This window comes from Giraffa tippelskirchi, chromosome 8, assembly GCF_054371585.1.
Source record: "Giraffa tippelskirchi isolate mGirTip1 chromosome 8, T2T-mGirTip1v1.2.pri, whole genome shotgun sequence".
Taxonomy (NCBI): domain Eukaryota; kingdom Metazoa; phylum Chordata; class Mammalia; order Artiodactyla; family Giraffidae; genus Giraffa; species Giraffa tippelskirchi.
In genome coordinates, this window is record NC_137282.1 from 160,391,895 (window position 1) to 160,398,109 (window position 6,215).

At 47.5% G+C, this 6,215-nt stretch overlaps 1 non-coding gene across 1 annotated transcript; it reads left to right on the forward strand.

Moving 5' to 3' along the window:
- The first annotated feature begins 3,670 nt into the window (after positions 1 to 3,670).
- TRNAC-ACA (transfer RNA cysteine (anticodon ACA)) lies at positions 3,671 to 3,742 on the forward strand. The gene has a single exon. It is a non-coding gene; the product is annotated as a tRNA-Cys (tRNA).
- The last annotated feature ends 2,473 nt before the right edge of the window (positions 3,743 to 6,215 follow it).

Consider the following 6,215-nt stretch of genomic DNA (forward strand, 5'->3'; position numbering starts at 1 on the left):
AGAGCAAAAACAGTAAAACAAAACCCTGTGTTAAAGTTTAACAAAAAGGTTCTCAGCTGAGACGGCCTTCCTTGATAGTTCAGTTGGTAAAGAATCCGTCTGCAATGCAGGAGACCTGGGTTTGATCCCTTGGTTGGGAAGATGCCCTGGAGAAGGGAAAGGCTACCCACTCCAGTATTCTGGCTTGGAGAATTCCATGGACTGTATAGTTCACGGGGTTGCAAAGAGCCAGACAAAACTGAGCAACTTTCACTTTTTGTCAGCTGAGATACAGTTTGTCTCAGTTATTGAAACGGAGCAGGACCCTATGGTCCTTGCCCCCACCCCTCCATGCCCTCTGCCTGCCTTTTGCCTGTGGAAAACTTTAGCCGAAGAATAAGTTTAATCAGAGCAATGCAAAATGCAGAAACAAAGGAAAACAGTCAAAGGAGATCAAATAGTAATAATGTAGTCATTAAGCATCGTCAAGGTCTTTCAGAACTCAAGGGCTACAGATAATACTTGGAACCATAACCGGGGAGCTGTCTTATAGATACTAAAACCCCAGACAGAAGAAGTTAACTACACGATGACCAGACTGTACCCATGTCACAGGCTGCCACAATTCTGATAACTGGCCTCAAAGAAATGGGAACACACGGACCCTGGAACTGAAGATTAACTGTACCTAAAACAACGAGATGACACCGGTCAGGCCACCGCTGACCGATCTGGAGATGACGGGCAGAGCCGACCGTCCGTTTCTGCACGTGGCCCCTCCTTCTGTCTGTAAAAGCTCTTGCCCCACTGGTGGCCAGAGTGGGCGGGAGGTGCTGGCCTTTGGACTGCTGTCCGCCTCCCTCTCCCAGTTGCTGGCATCTGAAAACAAACTTTCCTTCCCACCAACCTGGCCTGTTTATTGGCTGTCTGGGCAGCGAGCAGCTGGACCCCAGCACATACACTTTTTCGGTAACATTATCTGTGGCCATGTAACAAATCATCTTGAAGCTTAAAACTGCCACCATTTTATTTGCTCATGATTCTGAAGGTCGGCAAATTGGGCTGAGCTCAGTCCAGCACTTCTTCTACCTACATGCGGGCCTCACACTCCAGAGGTTCTGATTTAACTGCTCTGGGCTGAGGCCCATTATCCAGCAGTTTAAAAGGCTCCTCGGGTTATTCTTACCTATTGCCAAGCTTCAGAACCACCAGCACTGTGCATAACCCTAAATCACAACTGAGGGAAGGCGGTTCTTCCCAGGTAAGGTAAAGTCAAAAGGGACTTTGAAATTAGCCAGATTAGCCAAAACATTCACCTTAATTTACTTTGATGGGCTTCCCAGATGGCACTAGTGGTAAAGAATCTGCCTGCCAATGGGGGAGAGGCAGGTTTGATCCCTGAGTTGGGAAGATCCCTTGGAGGAGGCAATGGCAACCCACTCCAGTGTTCTTGCCTGCAGAACCCCATGGACAGAGGAGCCTGATGGGTTATGGTCCATGGGGTCACCAAGAGTCAGACGCAATTGAGCGCATGCACACACACACACACACACTTTATTCTGAAGATGTCAAGAAGAAAGGAAGATCTCCCAGGAGTGTTTGCTCCTGAGTTCCTTTGGCCCGAAAAGACCAAGAGGGTCTACAAAATTCTAAGTCAGCAAAGGTGATTTAGGGGATTTCACAGTGCCCTGTGTGTGTGTCCTGACGGCCTGGCACGCTGCTGGTCAGGACCAAGCCTGCCTCCATGAACGGCCTCCTGGGCAAGCAACCCCTCATTAATCTTAAGACTCAGTAAGCCTGAGAAGTGAGCAGGCACACCTCTCTCTAGGGAGCAGCTGTGGGTTGGTCCATGTTTGCTGGATTCCTTCCAGCTTCTGGGTAGCCTTTTTCTTGCAAATCAGGAATGGGTGTGGGACGCAGCAAGCTTCTGTCCCCACCTGTGGCGGCACATTCGTTCACCTGCCAATACAAGCAGCAGCTTGCGGGATCAACACTTCACTTCTCTTGTCTAGAGATTTCAGACAATCAGGCCCCCTTCTCATGAGGCCCATATAAAGAAATCGCATTAGAGGCTTCCCTGGCGGTCCAGTGGTTAAGTCTCTGTGCTTCCCCTGCAGGGGCCATGAGTTTGATCCCTGGTTGGGGAAGTAAGATCCCACAGGCCATGAGGTATGGCCATAGATAAATAGCATCTTTTATTTGAGGAAGGAACATTTCAATTCAGGAGCATAGGGAAAAAAAAAAGAAGAAATTGTATTAAAAACAAGAATATATACCCCAAACACAATTTCCACCTCTCTCCCTACCTACCCACAAATACTCATGGAAGTTGAATTTCAGACCAGCCATGCAGGTCTTTTAGAAGATTAGCTTCCTCCCAGCCAAACCAACCAAATCTCCAATGTCTATTGCAGGTCTTAGTGACTTCCTTTGTTTTAGAATGTGTCATGCTCCCATCAGAGGCATTAAATCTTTCTCTTTTTATGAATTAAAATGTCACAGCTAAGAATTATAACTCAACATTTATTTGCCCTCATATGCTACTTCCTACCTGAGACTTTCAAAACTTTCAAGATAGGACAGCTCACACAGTAGGAAAAAAATAGATTCTGAGTGAGTCTGAGCAAGTCAATGTCCTCTTCCTGAGCTGGTGTGTGCAGGGCCGGCATGCTACACAGGGTTCTTCCAGATCTTCTCTTCCTCGAGTTTGTGATGGATTACAGAAAACACCGAGGACCGTCCCCAGTTTGCAACAGAGTTAAGCGTGGCATGTGATCCTGGCTCTCCAGGGTCATTTCTGAACGTTAAGCCTGCCAATATTCTATTTTCCATTATCTTTTTGAATGAAGCAATAATAGTCTTATCATTCTCCCTTCTTTTGATATTTCCTTTTATGCTTAAAAACAGCATCTTTTTCAGATTATAAAATTACCACTGTTCATTACAAAATTCTAAAATATGAAAAAGTTATGAAACATCAATCCCTCTACCAAGAGATAATTTAGGAAATTCCCTGGCAGTCCAGGGGTTAAGACTTCGCCTTCCAATGCAAGGAGTTCGGGTTCAATGCCTGGTCAGGGAGCTAAGATGCCCCACATGTCTCAGGGCCAAAAAACCAGAATATAAACAACAAAAACAGTATTGTAACAAAGTCAATAACGACCTTAAAAATGGTCCACATCGAGAAAGATCTTGAAAAATTAGATAATGTAATTGCCAATATCAGTTTTGGTGAATTTCTCTTTAGTATTTTTATGTAAAATCATTTTCCCTCCCCCCAAAAGCTACCTAGCAGATAAATCAAAAGCAGTTTTCTCATTCTTGACCCACATCCACGTGGGATAACACCTCTTAGGCCTGGTGGCAAGCTTGTCCCACGGTGCCACTGGCCTGGGTGTGCCCATCACGGCCTGTGCTGTGTCCCTCCAACCACCTGACCCCAAGTCCCTGGGCCAGGATCCAGTAGGACTCCAGGCTGGGGTTTTGACTACTTGCTTTCAGCGCTGTTTGACCCCTTGGACCTTGGGAACATGGATTGAAAAAGCAACACTTCCAACTTTGCCCCTAATATAACAAAAAGCAAGTATGGCTTTACTAAATCTACATGCTTTACTGCTTTTGATGCTTTAAAAATTAATCTACAGTTTTACTCTCCCTCTTTTAAATGCCAGCGTTTCCAAAGACAGGGGCTTCCCTGGTGGCTCAGATGGTAAAGCGTCTGCCTACAATGCAGGAGACCCAGGTTCAATCCCTGGGTCGGGAAGATCTCCTGGAGAAGGAAATGGCAACCCACTCCAGTATTCTTGCCTGGAAAATCCCATGGACGGAGGAGCCTGGTAGGCTATGTGGTCGCAAAGAGTCGGACACAACTGAGCGACTTCACTTTCTTTCCTTTCTTTCTTCCAAAGACAGGAGATGATACCAGAAAGCAGGCACCTTGCCCCTTTACATGTGTGCCAGCACCTGGACCTTAGCAAGTGCTCAACGAATGTCCATGAATGCTTAAATGACATTTGTCAGACTCTGGCTTCCTCTCTGGGGGGAATGGAATCAAAGCTTGAGATTAATACTAGCAACAATAATGAACGTGATCACAAACCAAGAAAAGTGATTAGCTTCACTTTCTGTACCTTAAACTTCAACCCACCTTTAAAGTTTAGGTAGGAAACTCTACCGATTTTACTATATCCTTCTATCTTTTCCAATTGTCTAAAACTTGGGTATCGATTTTTTTGAAAAACAAAATTATATTTTAGAATGTTGCTATTTAAAAGAACCCAGACACTTCACACTCAGTAGGATGATCCGTTAACAAAAAACGAAAAACAGAAAATACGTGTTGGCAAGGACTCAGTGGTAAAGAATCCTCCTGCAATGCAGGAAACGGGGGTTCGATCCCTGGGTGGGGAAGATCTGGAGAAGGAATACTCCAGTATTCTTGCCTGGGGAACCCCATGGACGGAGGGGCCTGGCGGGCTGCGGTCCACGGGGTCATAAGGAGTCGGACAGGACTGAGAAACTGAGCACAAGGATGTGGATAAATCTAAACCAAATGATGCGGATTCTCAAAAATGTTAGCATAGAAACTCCAGATGATACAACAATTCCACTGCTGAGAATTACCCCAAAGAACTGAAGGCAGGGACTCCGAGAGTTATTTGGATACTCATGTTCCCTTGTTGTTGTTTGGTCACTAAGTCGTATCCGACTCTTTTGAGACCCGGTGGACTGTAGCCCGCCAGGCTCCTCTGTCTACGGGATTTTCCCAGCAAGAATGCCGGAGTGGGCTGCCATTTCCTTCTCCAAGGGAATCTTCCAGACCCAGGGATCGAACCCGGGTCTCCTGCATCGCAGGTGGATTCTTTACCACTGAGCCACCTGGGAAGCCCCCAAGGTTCAGTTGGGAAGATGGAAAAGCTCTGGAGATGGATGGTGGGGATGGTGGCAGCAATGTGAAGGGACTTCACGCCGCTGAACCGTACACTTAAAAATGGTTAAGACGGTTTATGTCATTGCATGTTTTCTACAATTGGAAAAAGAGCCACAGGTGAGTCCTGCTGTAAAGCAAAATCTCTTGAATGACGTCAGGCATCACACCGCCTCCCTCTCACTAATCTGAGATGCTTAGATTACGTATACCGAATTCTCTGAAGCCAGGCATACCTGAGTCGTGTTTTGCTCTGGGAGCTGCCTGTTTGCAATCACTTCAAGAGATTCTATGAAAGCCCCCGATGTACAGACCTTTCATTGCATGCTTGTGTCTAAAACCCACTTTGCGAGTCATGGCCATTTATTCACCTCCATCGCTGTGTGTTGTCAGGTGTGTGAAGACCGACCTGCCACCTGACCATGTCACTGTGTATCTGCCCCACCCCCGGGGGCTGGGGGCATGGAGGCCGTGGGCCCCCTCTCATCACGGAAGCGCAGGGAAAAATTCCTGCTCCTTTCACCCTCGGGTCTGTGAGTAACATGGCTCTGCCAGCCACAAATGAGGCTTCTTCTGACTCATCCATGCCGGAAGCTGCTTTATCCCCCTCGCCCCACCCTCGTGCCCTGCCGGTCTTTTCCCAGACAAGCCAGGGACAGAGATAAAAGTGGGCAGTCCGGGCCAGAGAGCAAGGAGGCTGCTGAGCAAGGCGCCAGCTGCAAAGGCCCCAGTGACGCTTCCAGCCGGGGCCACGCCTCTCATCGGGGACCACAAAGGCCTTAAACACTGGCTTATGAGTCGCAGGAAGGCCCTGGGAAATGACTGGGCTATTCTCAAAGTCGAGGAAGCTGAGGCACAGTGAGGATCACGGTTGTGATGGACATCACGTAAGAAGATGCTTCAGTAAGAACTCGGGGGCTTCCCTGGTGGCTCAGTGGTTAAGAATTCGCCTGCCAATGCAGGAGACACAGGTTCCATCTCTGGTCCAGGGATAGCCCACGTGCTGCGGAGCAACTAAGCCCTTGTGCCACAACTACTGAAGCCTGTGTGCCCGGGTGCCCGCGCTCTGCAAAAGAGAAGCCACTGCAATGGGAAGCCCGTGCACTGCAACCAGGGAAAGATCGGGCGCAGCAACAAAGATACAGCACAGTCAAAAATAAGTAGAATCATAAAAAACAAGGACTTGAGACTTTCACATTATGTTTAATCCTTCCTCTCTCACCCTTTTTCCTGCTATTTTTTTGGAATCGACTTCATATTCTCAGGGGCTTCCCTGGTGGCTCAGACGGTAAAGAATCTGCCTGCCATG